Source organism: Engystomops pustulosus, chromosome 6 (assembly GCF_040894005.1).
Source record: "Engystomops pustulosus chromosome 6, aEngPut4.maternal, whole genome shotgun sequence".
NCBI classification, from domain to species: Eukaryota; Metazoa; Chordata; class Amphibia; order Anura; family Leptodactylidae; genus Engystomops; species Engystomops pustulosus.
The window spans coordinates 17333395-17356150 of NC_092416.1; the positions used below are offsets into that span (position 1 = coordinate 17333395).

A 22756-nucleotide genomic window follows, 5' to 3' on the forward strand; every position below is an offset into this window, starting at 1 on the left:
TGACCCCCACTCCATATAGAGGGATGATACATGATCATAGGTTGAATGTTATTGGAGCTCGGAGCTGGAAATGATTGGCTGGACACTTGCCATCTTGATATATGAGGGTGTTGGCAGGGTAACACAGATGGGCACGCACCCATTATCTGCACACTTCATGCCAGTCTACACCCTGTGCCTATAGACAGACCACAGACTGCTGCAGACTGAACCGCAGACAATAACCAGTCCACTGAGCCGGATGAGGTATTGTCCCAGGAGATCTGTGTAATAATATCTTTGTGTATGTTGTTAGTAGCAGCAGGACTGTGAAATATGCATTAATATTCCAGGACTGTAAGAGTGCTGGGGATGTGCCCCACCCAGAGTACAGAGCACAGCAGTGTTAGGACATCCCCCCAATGTACTTGGAGGTGCTAGAATCCTGGAATATAAATCCATACATCACAGTCCTGCTGCTACTAACAACACGCACAAAGGTATGATTACACATCTCTACAGGGACAATACTGAGCACTAGCTGCAGAGAGTACAGGGCACAGCAGTGTTAGGACACATCCCCAGTGTACTTGGAGATGCAAGAATTCTGTGAAATGAATCCATACATCACAGTCCTGCAGCTACTAACAACACACACACAGGTATGATTACACCTCTCTTTAGGGATTATACCTAGCACTGGCTGCAGAGAGTACAGAGCACAGCAGTGTTAGTGTACTTGGAGATGCAAGAAAATAAATCCATACAACTCTAACACAAACACAACAACACACACAAAAGTATGATTACACATATCTTCAGGGACAATACATTAGATAAGCTGCAGAGAGCACAGAGCACAGCAGTGTCAGGACACGCCCCCATAGCACTTGGTGAAGCTACAATTCAGGAATATAAATTTGTATATATATCAAAGTCCTTCTGCTATTAACAACACACACACAAAGCTTTGATTAAACATCTCTGCAGGGAGAACAATACATAAAACTGGCTGCAGAGAACACAGAGCACAGCAGTGTGAGATTACCATACTGGAATATAAATCCATTCCTTCCTGTTCTGCAGTGTCGCAGTCAAAACAGCTGACAGGTTCCCTTTAACAAATCAATGTTTCTGCGTGGATTGCATATAAAGAGGGACGTGACAACATTTCACAACACAATACATCAACTTATTAAAGGGGAAGTTCACCTTAAATGTCAGTCGAGGTCTGAAGGTGAACCAGCATATCATCCTATACATGGGTAGATCTATAATCTCCTCTTCATGGACTCACATTGGGCATATATGAGGGTATAGGGGGTATCTAGGAAGGATATGGGGGACTGTCAGATACAGTGTATTTTTCATTGGATACACAATGTATCACTTTAAAGAATTGTCTTGTTCTTGGTAAGTTCACACAACAAAGATTTAAGATGTTACATTAATCCCATAGGCAGATGTGGTGTTCATAGAGCCCCCCAAGCAAGTTTAAATCTGGGGGGCCCCTAATGGAAGGAGTCTGCCATAGATATGAGCTGTACTGGTGTCTATACATTAATGTGGGGCCCCCTGATCTCCGGGCCCCTAAACAATCGCTCAGGTCACTCTATGCTCAGCAATGTCTCCAGTACAGAAGATCATCCTAATGTCAGGTTAATGTCCTTCTAGTGTCACTCTGCAGCCACAATCACCACAACCAGCAGTATCTTCACCACATCAGCGGAGCAGCATGGGAGTTGTAGTCCACCATGCTACCTGCTTCTCTTATAAGTGATATGATAGCTCCATTAAAATGATCCATCTGTTCTGGATGTCGAAGCCAGGACTAGAGGGTTATATATTATATACAAGTCCATACACAATACACTATATACAGGTCTATATACTAGATAGAAGTCCATACATCATATACTATATACAAGTCTATATACAAGTCCATACATCATATACCATATGCAAGTCTATATCCTAAATACAAGTCCATACATCATATACAATATACAAGTCTATATACTATATACAAGTCCATACATCATATACTATATACAAGTCTATATACTATATACAAGTCCATACATCATATACTATATACAAGTCTATATACTATATACAAGTCCATACATTGTATACTTTATACAAGTCTATATACTATATACAAGCCAATACATCATATACTATATACAGGTCTATATACTATATACAAGTCCATACATCATATACTATATACAGGTCTATATACAAGTCCATACATCATATACCATATACAAGTCTATATACTATATACAAGTCCATAAGTCATATACCATATATAAGTCTATATGCTATATAAAGGTCTATATACTAGATAGAAGTCCATACATCATATACTATATACAAGCCTAAACAATATATACAAGTCTATAAAATAAATACTATATACACAATATACTATATGCAAGTCTATATACAAGTCTGTAAAACTATATACATTATACACTATATACAAGTCTATAGACTATATACATTATATACTATATAAAAGTCTGTGCAGTATATACTGAACGATACACTATATACAAGTCCATACTGTATATATTAAATACACATCTCTGCATTATTTAGTGTGTGCAGGGCTACAGTATATACTATATACAAGTCTACAACTACAGTCTGCTCCTCTACAGATCATGAATGACAAGCAATGACGACTTAATACATCATATAATGTATAGTCACCCATATACAGAACTGTACATAATGTATCCTATAGGCTATAGTATAGTCTCCTACATATAGAAGATCCGTCACCAGCACCCTGACACTGCTGCTCTCCATTACACAAGTTACTCCAACATCTAGAGGTTGCATTGCATTTCCTGACAAGGTGTGAAGGGGTTAAGCTTGCTGCCCTGCAGGGTGCTGGGGCTGGCAGCTGTGGGTGGCATGCTCCAGCAGTCACTTACCTGGGCTGTCACTCCTGGAGGGGGCTCAGGCTGCTGTGGAGGAGCCTCATGGTGCTGAGGACAGCTCCTTGGAATCCAACTCTCAGGGAAGCCCAAGTGATGTGACTGTGAGGAGGAGGAGGAGGAGAGCAGTGCTGGGAGCTGGCCAGGCTAGGAGAAGACATCATACAATGGAGGGGTGTAAGAGATGCAAGAGGAGGGGCAGAGATCCCAGCAGAGACCTGAGCACAGGAGCAGGAGATCACAGAAAATGGGACAGCAGAGGGAGGTAGGTATGGCACATGGAGGGGGATGCTATGGATGCTGTAGTGCTGGAGCATGTGCGGATGTGTAGTCAATGAGAGACACACTAGACATGTAGCAGAGCTGACTGTGTCACCCAGCCCTTTGTCTGTGCAGTGTCTGATCTAGGAGGATGGCAGCATGTCCTGATAGTCCTATAGACAACCTGATATCACCTGGATGTTATCTGCTCCAGGAGACACAATGTAACCAGGGCTGGAGGGAAAATGTGGCAGAAAGTTTGATGATTAGGAAGAGTGATACATGTGGTGTCAGGGTTATACAGAACATTACAGCTGGGGAGGTTGTAAGTAAGAGGTTGTGGGGGCAGGACATGGGGTTAGAGGAACAATAGAAGTGAGTTGGCTCCAGAGGAGGAACATGAATGATAAAAGTGATAGAGAAGATGGAAGGACCATAGAGGAGGTGACACAGGTGATAGGTCTATTGACTGTATATGAGGTGATCCAGGAGACAAGTCTATAGGAGGACCATACAGGAGGTAACACATCTGATATAGGAGGTGGCACAAGTGAGAAGTCTATAGAAGGACCATACAGGAGGTAACACAGCTGATATAGGAGGTGGCACAAGTGAGAAGTCTATAGAAGGACCATACAGGAGGTAACACATCTGATATAGGAGATGGCACAAGTGAGAAGTCTATAGGAGGACCATACAGGAGGTAACACATCTGATATAGGAGGTGGCACAAGTGAGAAGTCTATAGGAGGACCATACAGGAGGTAACACATCTGATATAGGAGGTGGCACAAGTGAGAAGTCTATAGGAGGACCATACAGGAGGTAACACATCTGATATAGGAGGTGGCACAAGTGAGAAGTCTATAGGAGGACCATACAGGAGGTAACACATCTGATATAGGAGGTGGCACAAGTGAGAAGTCTATAGGAGGACCATACAGGAGGTAACACATCTGATATAGGAGGTGGCACAAGTGAGAAGTCTATAGGAGGACCATACAGGAGGTAACACATCTGATATAGGAGGTGGCACAAGTGAGAAGTCTATAGGAGGACCATACAGGAGGTAACACATCTGATATAGGAGGTGGCACAAGTGAGAAGTCTATAGGAGGACCATACAGGAGGTAACACATCTGATATAGGAGGTGGCACAAGTGAGAAGTCTATAGAAGGACCATACAGGAGGTAACACATCTGATATATAGGAGGTGGCACAAGTGAGAAGTCTATAGAAGGACCATACAGGAGGTAACACATCTGATATATAGGAGGTGGCACAAGTGAGAAGTCTATAGAAGGGCCATACAGGAGGTAACACATCTGATATATAGGAGGTGGCACAAGTGAGAAGTCTATAGGAGGACCATACAGGAGGTAACACATCTGATATAGGAGGTGGCACAAGTGAGAAGTCTATAGGAGGACCATACAGAAGGTAACACATCTGATATATAGGAGGTGGCACAAGTGAGAAGTCTATAGAAGGACCATACAGGAGGTAACACATCTGATATATAGGAGGTGGCACAAGTGAGAGGTCTATAGGAGGACCATACAGGAGGTAACACATCTGATATAGGAGGTGGCACAAGTGAGAAGTCTATAGGAGGACCATACAGGAGGTAACACAGCTGATATAGGAGGTGGCACAAGTGAGAAGTCTATAGGAGGACCATACAGGAGGTAACACATCTGATATATAGGAGGTGGCACAAGTGAGAAGTCTATAGGAGGACCATACAGGAGGTAACACAGCTGATATATAGGAGGTGGCACAAGTGAGAAGTCTATAGAAGGACCATACAGGAGGTAACACATCTGATATAGGAGATGGCACAAGTGAGAAGTCTATAGGAGGACCATACAGGAGGTAACACCTCTGATATAGGAGATGGCACAAGTGAGAAGTCTATAGGAGGACCATACAGGAGGTAACACATCTGATATAGGAGATGGCACAAGTGAGAAGTCTATAGGAGGACCATACAGAAGGTAACACATCTGATATAGGAGGTGGCACAAGTGAGAAGTCTATAGGAGGACCATACAGAAGGTAACACATCTGATATATAGGAGGTGGCACAAGTGAGAAGTCTATAGGAGGACCATACAGGAGGTAACACATCTGATACAGGAGGTGGCACAAGTGAGAAGTCTATAGGAGGACCATACAGGAGGTAACACATCTGATATAGGAGATGGCACAAGTGAGAAGTCTATAGAAGGACCATACAGGAGGTAACACATCTGATATAGGAGGTGGCACAAGTGAGAAGTCTATAGAAGGACCATACAGGAGGTAACACATCTGATATAGGAGGTGGCACAAGTGAGAAGTCTATAGGAGGACCATACAGGAGGTAACACATCTTATATAGGAGGTGGCACAAGTGAGAAGTCTATAGGAGGACCATACAGGAGGTAACACATCTTATATAGGAGGTGGCACAAGTGAGAAGTCTATAGGAGGACCATACAGGAGGTAACACATCTGATATAGGAGGTGGCACAAGTGATAAGTCTATAGAAGGACCATACAGGAGGTAACACATCTGATATATAGGAGGTGGCACAAGTGAGAAGTCTATAGAAGGACCATACAGGAGGTAACACATCTGATATAGGAGGTGGCACAAGTGAGAAGTCTATAGGAGGACCATACAGGAGGTAACACATCTTATATAGGAGGTGGCACAAGTGATAAGTCTATAGAAGGACCATACAGGAGGTAACACATCTGATATATAGGAGGTGGCACAAGTGAGAAGTCTATAGAAGGACCATACAGGAGGTAACACATCTGATATAGGAGATGGCACAAGTGAGAAGTCTATAGAAGGACCATACAGGAGGTAACACATCTGATATAGGAGGTGGCACAAGTGAGAAGTCTATAGAAGGACCATACAGGAGGTAACACATCTTATATAGGAGGTGGCACAAGTGAGAAGTCTATAGAAGGACCATACAGGAGGTAACACATCTGATATAGGAGGTGGCACAAATGAGAAGTCTATAGAAGGACCATACAGGAGGTAACACAGCTGATATAGGAGGTGGCACAAGTGAGAAGTCTATAGAAGGACCATACAGGAGGTAACACATCTGATATATAGGAGGTGGCACAAGTGAGAAGTCTATAGAAGGACCATACAGGAGGTAACACAGCTGATATAGGAGGTGGCACAAGTGAGAAGTCTATAGAAGGACCATACAGGAGGTAACACAGCTGATATAGGAGGTGGCACAAGTGAGAAGTCTATAGGAGGACCATACAGGAGGTAACACATCTGATACAGGAGGTGACACAAGTGAGAAGTCTATAGGAGGACCATACAGGAGGTAACACATCTGATATAGGAGGTGGCACAAGTGAGAAGTCTATAGAAGGACCATACAGGAGGTAACACATCTTATATAGGAGGTGGCACAAGTGAGAAGTCTATAGAAGGACCATACAGGAGGTAAAACATCTTATATAGGAGGTGGCACAAGTTAGAAGTCTATAGGAGGACCATACAGGAGGTAAAACATCTTATATAGGAGGTGGCACAAGTTAGAAGTCTATAGGAGGACCATATAGGAGGTAACACAGCTGATATAGGAGGTGGCACAAGTGAGAAGTCTATAGGAGGACCATACAGGAGGTAACACATCTGATACAGGAGGTGGCACAAGTGAGAAGTCTATAGGAGGACCATACAGGAGGTAACACATCTGATATATAGGAGGTGGCACAAGTGAGAAGTCTATAGGAGGACCATACAGGAGGTAACACATCTGATACAGGAGGTGGCACAAGTGAGAAGTCTATAGAAGGACCATACAGGAGGTAACACATCTGATACAGGAGGTGGCACAAGTGAGAAGTCTATAGAAGGACCATACAGGAGGTAACACATCTGATATAGGAGGTGGCACAAGTGAGAAGTCTATAGGAGGACCATACAGGAGGTAACACATCTGATACAGGAGGTGGCACAAGTGAGAAGTCTATAGAAGGACCATACAGTAGGTAACACCTCTGATATAGGAGGTGGCACAAGTGAGAAGTCTATAGGAGGACCATACAGAAGGTAACACATCTTATATAGGAGGTGGCACAAGTGAGAAGTCTATAGGAGGACCATACAGGAGGTAACACATCTGATATATAGGAGGTGGCACAAGTGAGAAGTCTATAGGAGGACCATACAGGAGGTAACACATCTGATATAGGAGGTGGCACAAGTGAGAAGTCTATAGAAGGACCATACAGGAGGTAACACATCTGATATATAGGAGGTGGCACAAGTGAGAAGTCTATAGAAGGACCATACAGGAGGTAACACATCTGATATAGGAGGTGGCACAAGTGAGAAGTCTATAGGAGGACCATACAGGAGGTAACACATCTTATATAGGAGGTGGCACAAGTGAGAAGTCTATAGGAGGACCATACAGGAGGTAACACATCTGATATAGGAGGTGGCACAAGTGAGAAGTCTATAGGAGGACCATACAGGAGGTAACACATCTGATATATAGGAGGTGGCACAAGTGAGAGGCCTATAGGAGGACCATACAGGAGGTAACACATCTGATATAGGAGGTGGCACAAGTGAGAGGTCTATAGAAGGACCATACAGGAGGTAACACATCTGATATATAGGAGGTGGCACAAGTGAGAGGTCTATAGGAGGACCATACAGGAGGTAACACATCTGATATAGGAGGTGGCACAAGTGAGAGGTCTATAGAAGGACCATACAGGAGGTAACACATCTGATATAGGAGGTGGCACAAGTGAGAGGTCTATAGAAGGACCATACAGGAGGTAACACATCTGATATATAGGAGGTGGCACAAGTGAGAAGTCTATAGGAGGACCATACAGGAGGTAACACATCTGATATAGGAGGTGGCACAAGTGAGAAGTCTATAGAAGGACCATACAGGAGGTAACACATCTGATATAGGAGGTGGCACAAGTGAGAAGTCTATAGAAGGACCATACAGGAGGTAACACATCTGATATAGGAGGTGGCACAAGTGAGAGGTCTATAGAAGGACCATACAGGAGGTAACACATCTGATACAGGAGGTGGCACAAGTGAGAAGTCTATAGAAGGACCATACAGGAGGTAACACATCTGATATAGGAGGTGGCACAAGTGAGAAGTCTATAGGAGGACCATACAGGAGGTAACACATCTGATATAGGAGGTGGCACAAGTGAGAAGTCTATAGAAGGACCATACAGGAGGTAACACATCTGATATAGGAGTTGGCACAAGTGAGAAGTCTATAGAAGGACCATACAGGAGGTAACACAGCTGATATCGGAGGTGGCACAAGTGAGAAGTCTATAGGAGGACCATACAGGAGGTAACACATCTGATACAGGAGGTGGCACAAGTGAGAAGTCTATAGGGGGACCATACAGGAGGTAACACATCTGATATAGGAGGTGGCACAAGTGAGAAGTCTATAGGAGGACCATACAGGAGGTAAAACATCTTATATAGGAGGTGGCACAAGTGAGAAGTCTATAGAAGGACCATACAGGAGGTAACACATCTTATATAGGAGGTGGCACAAGTGAGAAGTCTATAGAAGGACCATACAGGAGGTAACACATCTTATATAGGAGGTGGCACAAGTGAGAAGTCTATAGAAGGACCATACAGGAGGTAACACAGCTGATATAGGAGGTGGCACAAGTGAGAAGTCTATAGAAGGACCATACAGGAGGTAACACATCTGATATAGGAGGTGGCACAAGTGAGAAGTCTATAGGAGGACCATACAGGAGGTAACACATCTTATATAGGAGGTGGCACAAGTGAGAAGTCTATAGAAGGACCATACAGGAGGTAACACATCTTATATAGGAGGACCATACAGGAGGTAACACATCTTATATAGGAGGTGGCACAAGTGAGAAGTCTATAGGAGGACCATACAGGAGGTAACACATCTGATATAGGAGGTGGCACAAGTGAGAAGTCTATAGAAGGACCATACAGGAGGTAACACATCTTATATAGGAGGACCATACAGGAGGTAACACATCTTATATAGGAGGTGGCACAAGTGAGAAGTCTATAGGAGGACCATACAGGAGGTAACACATCTGATATAGGAGGTGGCACAAGTGAGAGGTCTATAGAAGGACCATACAGGAGGTAACACATCTGATACAGGAGGTGGCACAAGTGAGAAGTCTATAGAAGGACCATACAGGAGGTAACACATCTGATATATAGGAGGTGGCACAAGTGAGAAGTCTATAGAAGGGCCATACAGGAGGTAACACATCTGATACAGGAGGTGGCACAAGTGAGAAGTCTATAGGAGGACCATACAGGAGGTAACACATCTGATATATAGGAGGTGGCACAAGTGAGAGGTCTATAGGAGGACCATACAGGAGGTAAAACATCTGATATAGGAGGTGGCACAAGTGAGAAGTCTATAGAAGGACCATACAGGAGGTAACACATCTGATATAGGAGATGGCACAAGTGAGAAGTCTATAGAAGGACCATACAGGAGGTAACACATCTGATATAGGAGATGGCACAAGTGAGAAGTCTATAGAAGGACCATACAGGAGGTAACAAATCTGATATAGGAGGTGGCACAAGTGAGAAGTCTATAGGAGGACCATACAGGAGGTAACACATCGTATATTGGAGGTGGCACAAGTGAGAAGTCTATAGAAGGACCATACAGGAGGTAAAACATCTTATATAGGAGGTGGCACAAGTGAGAAGTCTATAGAAGGACCATACAGGAGGTAAAACATCTTATATAGGAGGTGGCACAAGTGAGAAGTCTATAGAAGGACCATACAGGAGGTAAAACATCTGATATAGGAGGTGGCACAAGTGAGAAGTCTATAGAAGGACCATACAGGAGGTAACACATCTGATATAGGAGGTGGCACAAGTGAGAAGTCTATAGGAGGACCATACAGGAGGTAACACATCTGATATAGGAGGTGGCACAAGTGAGAAGTCTATAGAAGGACCATACAGGAGGTAAAACATCTGATATAGGAGGTGGCACAAGTGAGAAGTCTATAGAAGGACCATACAGGAGGTAAAACATCTGATATAGGAGGTGGCACAAGTGAGAAGTCTATAGGAGGACCATACAGGAGGTAACACATCTGATATATAGGAGGTGGCACAAGTGAGAAGTCTATAGAAGGACCATACAGAAGGTAACACATCTGATATATAGGAGGTGGCACAAGTGAGAAGTCTATAGGAGGACCATACAGGAGGTAACACATCTGATATATAGGAGGTGGCACAAGTGAGAAGTCTATAGGAGGACCATACAGGAGGTAACACAGCTGATATACAGGAGGTGGCACAAGTGAGAAGTCTATAGGAGGACCATACAGGAGGTAACACATCTGATATAGGAGATGGCACAAGTGAGAAGCCTATAGGAGGACCATACAGGAGGTAACACATCTGATATATAGGAGATGGCACAAGTGAGAAGTCTATAGAAGGACCATACAGGAGGTAAAACATCTTATATAGGAGGTGGCACAAGTGAGAAGTCTATAGAAGGACCATACAGGAGGTAACACATCTGATATAGGAGGTGGCACAAGTGAGAAGTCTATAGAAGGACCATACAGGAGGTAACACATCTGATATAGGAGGTGGCACAAGTGAGAAGTCTATAGGAGGACCATACAGGAGGTAACACATCTGATATAGGAGGTGGCACAAGTGAGAAGTCTATAGAAGGACCATACAGGAGGTAACACATCTGATATAGGAGGTGGCACAAGTGAGAAGTCTATAGGAGGACCATACAGGAGGTAACACATCTGATACAGGAGGTGGCACAAGTGAGAAGTCTATAGGAGGACCATACAGGAGGTAACACAGCTGATATATAGGAGGTGGCACAAGTGAGAAGTCTATAGAAGGACCATACAGGAGGTAACACATCTGATATAGGAGGTGGCACAAGTGAGAAGTCTATAGGAGGACCATACAGGAGGTAACACATCTGATACAGGAGGTGGCACAAGTGAGAAGTCTATAGGAGGACCATACAGGAGGTAACACATCTGATACAGGAGGTGGCACAAGTGAGAAGCCTATAGGAGGACCATACAGGAGGTAACACATCTGATATAGGAGGTGGCACAAGTGAGAAGTCTATAGAAGGACCATACAGGAGGTAACACATCTTATATAGGAGGTGGCACAAGTGAGAAGTCTATAGGAGGACCATACAGGAGGTAACACATCTTATATAGGAGGACCATACAGGAGGTAACACATCTTATATAGGAGGACCATACAGGAGGTAACACATCTTATATAGGAGGTGGCACAAGTGAGAAGTCTATAGGAGGACCATACAGGAGGTAACACATCTGATTTAGGAGATGGCACAAGTGAGAAGTCTATAGAAGGACCATACAGGAGGTAACACATCTTATATAGGAGGTGGCACAAGTGAGAGGTCTATAGAAGGACCATACAGGAGGTAACACATCTTATATAGGAGGTGGCACAAGTGAGAGGTCTATAGAAGGACCATACAGGAGGTAACACATCTGATACAGGAGGTGGCACAAGTGAGAAGTCTATAGAAGGACCATACAGGAGGTAACACATCTGATATATAGGAGGTGGCACAAGTGAGAAGTCTATAGAAGGACCATACAGGAGGTAACACATCTGATATATAGGAGGTGGCACAAGTGAGAGGTCTATAGGAGGACCATACAGGAGGTAACACATCTTATATAGGAGGTGGCACAAGTGAGAGGTCTATAGGAGGACCATACAGGAGGTAACACATCTTATATAGGAGGTGGCACAAGTGAGAGGTCTATAGGAGGACCATACAGGAGGTAACACATCTTATATAGGAGGTGGTACAAGTGAGAAGTCTATAGAAGGACCATACAGGAGGTAACACATCTGATATAGGAGGTGGCACAAGTGAGAAGTCTATAGGAGGACCATACAGGAGGTAACACATCTTATATAGGAGGTGGCACAAGTGAGAAGTCTATAGAAGGACCATACAGGAGGTAACACATCTGATATAGGAGGTGGCACAAGTGAGAAGTCTATAGAAGGACCATACAGGAGGTAACACATCTGATACAGGAGGTGGCACAAGTGAGAAGTCTATAGAAGGACCATACAGGAGGTAACACATCTGATATAGGAGATGGCACAAGTGAGAAGTCTATAGGAGGACCATACAGGAGGTAAAACATCTTATATAGGAGGTGGCACAAGTGAGAAGTCTATAGAAGGACCATACAGGAGGTAAAACATCTTATATAGGAGGTGGCACAAGTGAGAAGTCTATAGAAGGACCATACAGGAGGTAAAACATCTTATATAGGAGGTGGCACAAGTGAGAAGTCTATAGGAGGACCATACAGGAGGTAACACATCTGATATAGGAGGTGGCACAAGTGAGAAGTCTATAGGAGGACCATACAGGAGGTAACACAGCTGATATAGGAGGTGGCACAAGTGAGAAGTCTATAGGAGGACCATACAGGAGGTAACACATCTGATATAGGAGGTGGCACAAGTGAGAAGTCTATAGGAGGACCATACAGGAGGTAACACATCGTATATAGGAGGCGGCACAAGTGAGAAGTCTATAGAAGGACCATACAGGAGGTAACACAGCTGATATACAGGAGGTGGCACAAGTGAGAAGTCTATAGAAGGACCATACAGGAGGTAACACATCTGATATAGGAGGTGGCACAAGTGAGAAGTCTATAGGAGGACCATACAGGAGGTAACACATCTGATATAGGAGGTGGCACAAGTGAGAAGTCTATAGGAGGACCATACAGGAGGTAACACATCTGATACAGGAGGTGGCACAAGTGAGAAGTCTATAGGAGGACCATACAGGAGGTAACACATCTGATATATAGGAGGTGGCACAAGTGAGAAGTCTATAGAAGGACCATACAGGAGGTAACACATCTGATATAGGAGGTGGCACAAGTGAGAAGTCTATAGGAGGACCATACAGGAGGTAACACATCTGATATATAGGAGGTGGCACAAGTGAGAAGTCTATAGGAGGACCATACAGGAGGTAACACAGCTGATATAGGAGGTGACACAAGTGAGAAGTCTATAGAAGGACCATACAGGAGGTAACACATCTGATATAGGAGATGGCACAAGTGAGAAGTCTATAGAAGGACCATACAGGAGGTAACACATCTGATATAGGAGGTGGCACAAGTGAGAAGTCTATAGAAGGACCATACAGGAGGTAACACATCTGATATAGGAGATGGCACAAGTGAGAAGTCTATAGAAGGACCATACAGGAGGTAACACATCTGATACAGGAGGTGGAACAAGTGAGAAGTCTATAGAAGGACCATACAGGAGGTAACACATCTGATATAGGAGGTGGCACAAGTGAGAAGTCTATAGGAGGACCATACAGGAGGTAAAACATCTGATATAGGAGATGGCACAAGTGAGAGGTCTATAGAAGGACCATACAGGAGGTAACACATCTGATATATAGGAGGTGGCACAAGTGAGAAGTCTATAGGAGGTCCATACAGGAGGTTACACATCTGATATAGGAGGTGGCACAAGTGAGAAGTCTATAGGAGGACCATACAGGAGGTAACACATCTGATATATAGGAGGTGGCACAAGTGAGAAGTCTATAGAAGGACCATACAGGAGGTAACACATCTGATATATAGGAGGTGGCACAAGTGAGAAGTCTATAGAAGGACCATACAGGAGGTAACACATCTGATATAGGAGGTGGCACAAGTGAGAAGTCTATAGGAGGACCATACAGGAGGTAACACATCTGATATATAGGAGGTGGCACAAGTGAGAAGTCTATAGAAGGACCATACAGGAGGTAACACATCTGATATAGGAGGTGGCAAAAGTGAGAAGTCTATAGAAGGACCATACAGGAGGTAACACATCTGATATAGGAGGTGGCACAAGTGAGAAGTCTATAGAAGGACCATACAGGAGGTAACACATCTGATATATAGGAGGTGGCACAAGTGAGAAGTCTATAGAAGGACCATACAGGAGGTAACACATCTGATATAGGAGGTGGCACAAGTGAGAAGTCTATAGAAGGACCATACAGGAGGTAACACATCTGATATATAGGAGGTGGCACAAGTGAGAAGTCTATAGGAGGACCATACAGGAGGTAACACATCTGATATATAGGAGGTGGCACAAGTGAGAAGTCTATAGGAGGACCATACAGGAGGTAACACATCTGATATAGGAGGTGGCACAAGTGAGAAGTCTATAGAAGGACCATACAGGAGGTAACACATCTGATACAGGAGGTGGCACAAGTGAGAAGTCTATAGAAGGACCATACAGGAGGTAAAACATCTTATATAGGAGGTGGCACAAGTGAGAAGTCTATAGGAGGACCATACAGGAGGTAACACATCTGATATAGGAGGTGGCACAAGTGAGAAGTCTATAGGAGGACCATACAGGAGGTAACACATCTGATATAGGAGGTGGCACAAGTGAGAAGTCTATAGGAGGACCATACAGGAGGTAACACATCTGATATATAGGAGGTGGCACAAGTGAGAAGTCTATAGAAGGACCATACAGGAGGTAACACATCTGATATATAGGAGGTGGCACAAGTGAGAAGTCTATAGAAGGACCATACAGGAGGTAACACATCTGATATAGGAGGTGGCACAAGTGAGAAGTCTATAGGAGGACCATACAGGAGGTAACACATCTGATATATAGGAGGTGGCACAAGTGAGAAGTCTATAGGAGGACCATACAGGAGGTAAAACATCTGATATAGGAGATGGCACAAGTGAGAGGTCTATAGAAGGACCATACAGGAGGTAACACATCTGATATAGGAGGTGGCACAAGTGAGAAGTCTATAGAAGGACCATACAGGAGGTAACACATCTGATATAGGAGGTGGCACAAGTGAGAAGTCTATAGAAGGACCATACAGGAGGTAACACATCTGATATAGGAGGTGGCACAAGTGAGAAGTCTATAGGAGGACCATACAGGAGGTAACACATCTGATACAGGAGGTGGCACAAGTGAGAAGTCTATAGGAGACCATACAGGAGGTAACACATCTGATATAGGAGGTGGCACAAGTGAGAGGTCTATAGAAGGACCATACAGGAGGTAAAACATCTGATATATAGGAGGTGGCACAAGTGAGAAGTCTATAGCAGGACCATACAGGAGGTAAAACATCTGATATAGGAGGTGGCACAAGTGAGAAGTCTATAGGAGGACCATAAAGGAGGTAACACATCTGATATAGGAGGTGGCACAAGTGAGAAGTCTATAGGAGGACCATACAGGAGGTAACACATCTGATATATAGGAGGTGGCACAAGTGAGAAGTCTATAGAAGGACCATACAGGAGGTAAAACATCTGATATAGGAGGTGGCACAAGTGAGAAGTCTATAGGAGGACCATACAGGAGGTAACACATCTGATATAGGAGGTGGCACAAGTGAGAAGTCTATAGGAGGACCATACAGGAGGTAACACATCTGATATAGGAGGTGGCACAAGTGAGAGGTCTATAGAAGGACCATACAGGAGGTAACACATCTTATATAGGAGGTGGCACAAGTGAGAAGTCTATAGAAGGACCATACAGGAGGTAACACATCTTATATAGGAGGTGGCACAAGTGAGAAGTCTATAGGAGGACCATACAGGAGGTAACACATCTGATATATAGGAGGTGGCACAAGTGAGAAGTCTATAGAAGGACCATACAGGAGGTAACACATCTGATATAGGAGGTGGCACAAGTGAGAAGTCTATAGAAGGACCATACAGGAGGTAACACATCTGATATAGGAGGTGGCACAAGTGAGAAGTCTATAGAAGGACCATACAGGAGGTAACACATCTTATATAGGAGGTGGCACAAGTGAGAAGTCTATAGAAGGACCATACAGGAGGTAACACATCTGATATAGGAGGTGGCACAAGTGAGAAGTCTATAGAAGGGCCATACAGGAGGTAACACATCTGATATAGGAGGTGGCACAAGTGAGAAGTCTATAGAAGGACCATACAGGAGGTAACACATCTGATACAGGAGGTGGCACAAGTGAGAAGTCTATAGGAGGACCATACAGGAGGTAACACATCTGATATAGGAGGTGGCACAAGTGAGAAGTCTATAGAAGGACCATACAGGAGGTAACACATCTGATACAGGAGGTGGCACAAGTGAGAAGTCTATAGGAGGACCATACAGGAGGTAACACATCTGATATAGGAGGTGGCACAAGTGAGAAGTCTATAGAAGGACCATACAGGAGGTAACACATCTGATATAGGAGGTGGCACAAGTGAGAAGTCTATAGGAGGACCATACAGGAGGTAACACATCTGATATAGGAGGTGGCACAAGTGAGAAGTCTATAGGAGGACCATACAGGAGGTAACACATCTGATATATAGGAGGTGGCACAAGTGAGAGGTCTATAGAAGGACCATACAGGAGGTAACACATCTGATATAGGAGGTGGCACAAGTGAGAGGTCTATAGAAGGACCATACAGGAGGTAACACATCTGATATATAGGAGGTGGCACAAGTGAGAAGTCTATAGAAGGACCATACAGGAGGTAAAACATCTTATATAGGAGGTGGCACAAGTGAGAAGTCTATAGAAGGACCATACAGGAGGTAACACATCTGATATATAGGAGGTGGCACAAGTGAGAAGTCTATAGAAGGACCATACAGGAGGTAACACATCTGATATATAGGAGGTGGCACAAGTGAGAAGTCTATAGGAGGACCATACAGGAGGTAACACATCTGATATAGGAGGTGGCACAAGTGAGAAGTCTATAGGAGGACCATACAGGAGGTAACACATCTGATATAGGAGGTGGCACAAGTGAGAAGTCTATAGGAGGACCATACAGGAGGTAACACATCTGATATAGGAGGTGGCACAAGTGAGAAGTCTATAGGAGGACCATACAGGAGGTAACACATCTGATATAGGAGGTGGCACAAGTGAGAAGTCTATAGGAGGACCATACAGGAGGTAACACATCTGATATATAGGAGGTGGCACAAGTGAGAAGTCTATAGAAGGACCATACAGGAGGTAACACATCTGATATATAGGAGGTGACACAAGTGAGAAGTCTATAGAAGGACCATACAGGAGGTAACACATCTGATATAGGAGGTGGCACAAGTGAGAAGTCTATAGAAGGACCATACAGGAGGTAACACATCTGATATATAGGAGGTGGCACAAGTGAGAAGTCTATAGAAGGACCATACAGGAGGTAACACATCTGATATATAGGAGGTGGCACAAGTGAGAAGTCTATAGGAGGACCATACAGGAGGTAACACATCTGATATAGGAGGTGGCACAAGTGAGAAGTCTATAGAAGGACCATGCAGGAGGTAACACATCTTATATAGGAGGTGGCACAAGTGAGAAGTCTATAGGAGGACCATACAGGAGGTAACACATCTGATACAGGAGGTGGCACAAGTGAGAAGTCTATAGGAGGACCATACAGGAGGTAACACATCTTATATAGGAGGTGGCACAAGTGAGAAGTCTATAGAAGGACCATACAGGAGGTAACACATCTGATATATAGGAGGTGGCACAAGGGAGAAGTCCATAGGAGGACCATACAGGAGGTAACACAGCTGATATATAGGAGGTGGCACAAGTGAGAAGTCTATAGAAGGGCCATTAAGGTGGGGGCACAAGAGATAGGACTAGGAGGTGGAAAAATTGAGAGGTCTACATAAGGATCATCTAGGCGGTGGCACATGCGAGAGGTTTATAGCAGGACCCTAGAGGAGGTAATGTGGTTGATGGGTCTATTGTCCATGTAGAGGTTGGTCCAGGAGATAGGTCTATAGAAGGACTAGATAGTAGGTGGCCCAGGTGAGAATTATATAGAAAGACCATATAGTAGCTGGAGGTCTGTAGAAGGAACATATAGATAGGTCTATAGAACTAGATCAGATGTGGCACAATCAACTCAAAGGCAGATAGAAGGACCATGCCGTAGAAACACAGAATGATAGAGAAGGTGACTTTGTTTAGTTGCACCCATGAAAGAACCAGATGGCATTTGAGACGGGTCTATGGAAAGTCCATGATAGATGTAATGGAGGACAGGTGTGAGGAAGAGCCATCACCGGAGAAGAGTCTATCAAAGGTCCATGATAGAAGGGATACAGATGAAAGGACTCTGGAAGGACCACGATAGAGGAGGAACTTGAGATAAGATTGATAATTGTCAATAGTTTATGTAGAACATCAAGTCCATGGAAATTGAGAAACTCCTAAACAATCTGAGTAGATGTTCAGTAACAAAATTCCACTAAAAAACCCTCCTCCCCCTTAAGAAATAGAAATACAGACCTGGATATTGCTGGAAGATCATGGACCTTCAAGGAGATACTATAGTCATGGCATCTGAGGGTCTTCCTTGTGTGGTTGTCCCATGTATGATCCCCTCTTATCCAGGTCTTCTATCCTGTTCTCCTGTTCCTCCTGTGCCTGATGCTGGATCTTTCCATCATGCAGGGCTGTGAATTTATTTAGGCATAAAATTTCTACCAGGTGCAGTTTCCAAATCCGGAGACTCTTCCTTCCGCAGGGACATCGGCAGGGGGGGCTGCTTAATAGGACATTGCCCCATATGTGCAATACCTTACTCTATAGAAGAAGACAATCTGGTCTGGGGATGGAAGGGTTAAGGAGGGCTCCTATAATTTATAGCACGTTGATAAATGTTCTGCTATAGGTACAGGGAGGCTCGAGGTTGAATGGATAATGAAGAATCCGGGGCTGCGGGAAAATTGGATAATAAATGTAATTTTCATAGAAAATGTATGATTTATGTCACATTTCATGACCCTATAATGTAGAATATTTATGACTTCTGCGGAGCTCCATATGCCTGGGAGGTTCCCAACCTGATGGTCGTTGATCCGGGGTATCCATAATTTTGGGTCTGAATTAAATCAAAGAATCCTAAAGGGTTAATAATGATTACACAGCTACAGCTACATCTCCATGGTCAGAAGCTTTGGTGCTATTTAGAGTTCAGCTGCAATACCAGGCACAACCTAGGGAGAGGAGAGGCGCTGTTTCTGGACGAAATAATCTTTTATCTAATCATGACAACTCGTCAGTTGTAAAGAATGGATGAGAACAGTGAAGGGTTAACCTTTCTGCCGGTGTTGCTGTCCCCCGTTGCACCGCGTTTACGCCAGGATATGCCAAGAACTATTTATTTTGGTTGCTAAGTACAATAGAAATCAAGCGGGGAAGAAACAATGGAAGAGACGGATCCCCGGAAATCAGAGCAAAAAGCTTGAAAGTTCAGATTAACCCTCGCTGCGCTATCAGGTGATAGGGGGGATGGGTGGGGGTGTATATAAGGAAGCATTAACCTTACATGACCCTCCTGCTATGGGGGCTGAGGGCTATAATGGGGGTCATGACCTCTACATCTCACCTCAGATGTGTAATTATAACCCTGTGCGGGCAGGTGCTGTGTATTACAGGTGAAGGTCCTGCTACGGATAAATCTCTATAATTCATCTTTGGTTCTTCCATCGGTCCCACATGTTTTCAGGACTGACCAGTAACGCAGGGACACAACTATGAGGAGCCGTAAGGAGGTTATAGGTTACATGGGGGACCTACAGACATGCTGGAGTCTCCCCTGGTATTGCACATCTAATCATGGAGAAGATATTATATTACATATGAGGAGATACATTACTATGTGCTACAAGTTAGATGTTGGGTTGGAGTCCTCTGCACTGTGGTATATGGAGTATTGGTTATTGGGTTGGGGTCTGCTGCACTGTGGTATATGGTGTATTAGGTATTGGGCTGGGGTCTGCTGCACTGTGGTATATGGGGTATTAGGTATTGGGCTGGGGTCTGCTGCACTGTGGTATATGGGGTATTAGGTATTGGGTTGGGGTCTGCTGCACTGTGGTATATGGAGTATTGGGTATTGGGTTGGGGTCTGCTGCACTGTGGTATATGGAGTATTGGGTATTGGGTTGGGGTCTGCTGCACTGTGGTATATGGAGTATTGGGTATTGGGTTGGGGTCTGTTGCCCTGTGGTATATGGAGTATTAGTTATTGGGTTGGGGTCTTCTGCACTGTGGTATATGGAGTATTAGTTATTGGGTTGGGGTCTTCTGCACTGTGGTATATGGAGTATTAGGTATTGGGTTGGGGTCTTCTGCACTGTGGTATATGGAGCATTAGTTATTGGGTTGGGGTCTTCTGCACTGTGGTACATGGAGTATTGGGTATTGGGTTGGGGTCCTCTGCACTGTGGTATTTGGAGTATTAGGTATTGGGTTGGGGATCTGCTGTACTGTGGTATATGGAATATTAGCTATTGGGCTGGGGTCTTCTGCACTGTGGTATATGGGGTATTGGGTTGGGGTCTTCTGCACTGTGGTATATGGAGTATTAGGTAATGGGTTGGGGTCTGCTGCACTGTGGTATATGGAGTATTAGGTATTGGGCTGGGGTCTTCTGCACTGTGGTATATGGAGTATTGATTATTGGGTTGGGGTCTGCTGCACTGTGGTATATGGAGTATTAGGTATTGGGTTGGGGTCTTCTGCATATATGGAGTATTAGTTATTGGGTTGGGGTCTGCTGCACTGTGGTATATGGAGTATTAGGTAATGGGCTGGGGTCTGCAGCACTGTGGTATATGGAGTATTAGGTATTGGGTTTGGGTCTGCAGCACTGTGGTATATGGTGTATTAGGTATTGGGCTGGGGTCTGCAGCACTGTGGTATATGGAGTATTAGGTATTGGGTTGGGGTCTGCTGCACTGTGGTATATGGGGTATTAGGTATTGGGTTGGGATCTGCTGCACTGTGGTATATGGGGTATTAGGTAATGGGCTGGGGTCTGCTGCACTGTGGTATATGGGGTATTAGGTATTGGGTTGGGATCTGCTGCACTGTGGTATATGGGGTATTAGGTAATGGGCTGGGGTCTGCTGCACTGTGGTATATGGAGTATTAGGTATTGGGTTGGGGTCTGCTGCACTGTGGTATATGGGGTATTAGGTATTGGGTTGGGATCTGCTGCACTGTGGTATATGGAGTATTAGGTAATGGGCTGGGGTCTGCTGCACTGTGGTATATGGAGTATAAGGTATTGGGTTGGGGTCTTCTGCACTGTGGTATATGGAGTATTAGGTATTGGGTTGGGGTCTTCTGCACTGTGGTATATGGAGTATTAGTTATTGGGTTGGGGTCTGCTGCACTGTGGTATATGGAGTATTGGGTATTGGGTTGGGGTCCTCTGCACTGTGGTATTTGGAGTATTAGGTATTGGGTTGGGGATCTGCTGTACTGTGGTATATGGAATATTAGGTATTGGGCTGGGGTCTTCTGCACTGTGGTATATGGGGTATTGGGTTTTGGGTTGGGGTCTTCTGCACTGTGGTATATGGAGTATTAGGTATTGGGTTGGGGTCTGCTGCACTGTGGTATATAGGGCATTAGGTATTGGGTTGGGGTCTGCTGCACTGTGGTATATGGAGTATTGGGTATTGGGTTGGGGTCTGCTGCACTGTGGTATATGGAGTATTAGGTATTGGGCTGGGGTCTTCTGCACTGTGGTATATGGAGTATTGATTATTGGGTTGGGGTCTGCTGCACTGTGGTATATGGAGTATTAGGTATTGGGTTGGGGTCTTCTGCATATATGGAGTATTAGTTATTGGGTTGGGGTCTTCTGCACTGTGGTATATGGAGTATTAGGTAATGGGCTGGGGTCTGCTGCACTGTGGTATATGGAGTATTAGGTATTGGGCTGGGGTCTGCTTTGCTGCTCTGTGTGTATGCAGTCATGTATTGCAGTCCCATTGCACTTAATATCCAGGTAGAGTGTCCACCGCTATACAGACTGCCCATACAGAGAGGGGAGTCCCTACACAGTCCTTATACAGTCCCTGTAGTGTTCCTTTATTCACTATAAATCTACTTGAATATCCTGGTACACATCTTATGTGTTCTTCTCTGATCACACCCAAATCTGCAAATCGGATTGCTCCAGTGCTAAAGAATCCATCTTTCTTTCACTCCCTAAACATATATACAGTGAAAGGGAAACTGTCAGCAGGTATCACCATGTAGTAATGGAGAGATGAGTTATTCTACCTTGTGTATGTTGATAGTAGAAGCAGGACTGTTAAAATGTATTTATATTTAGTTTTCTAATGGATTGGGGGCGTGTCCTAACACTGCTGTGCTCTGTGTGCTCTGTACTGAGCTGCTCTATAGCTTCTTTCCCCTGCTTTAAACAGAAGTTCTTGTCGGCTTGTGGTTGAATATTACAATAGTCATCCAAGGGTGGAGCAGCTCTGTAGCAGCTCACTGCATAGAGCACAGAGCACAGCAGTGTGAGGACAGAACACTGATCTTGCATATGTAACATATTATCCCTGGAGAGCAGTTTAGTTTTAC

General features: G+C 44.3%; 1 protein-coding gene across 3 annotated transcripts in view; it reads right to left on the bottom strand.

The window, feature by feature from the left end:
• LOC140134610 (G protein-activated inward rectifier potassium channel 4-like) overlaps positions 1 to 18796 on the bottom strand; it is an 89784-nt gene extending 70988 nt beyond the window's left edge. Inside the window, exon 1 of one of the 3 annotated variants that reach the window (XM_072155053.1) lies at positions 18656 to 18796. The gene's annotated coding sequence lies outside the window, so the exon portion shown is untranslated. Of the gene's footprint in view, positions 1 to 2927; positions 3417 to 18655 lie in introns of those variants that run through there. The other 2 variants (XM_072155052.1, XM_072155051.1) reach the window with 2 other exon arrangements.
• Positions 18797 to 22756: the final 3960 nt, after the last annotated feature.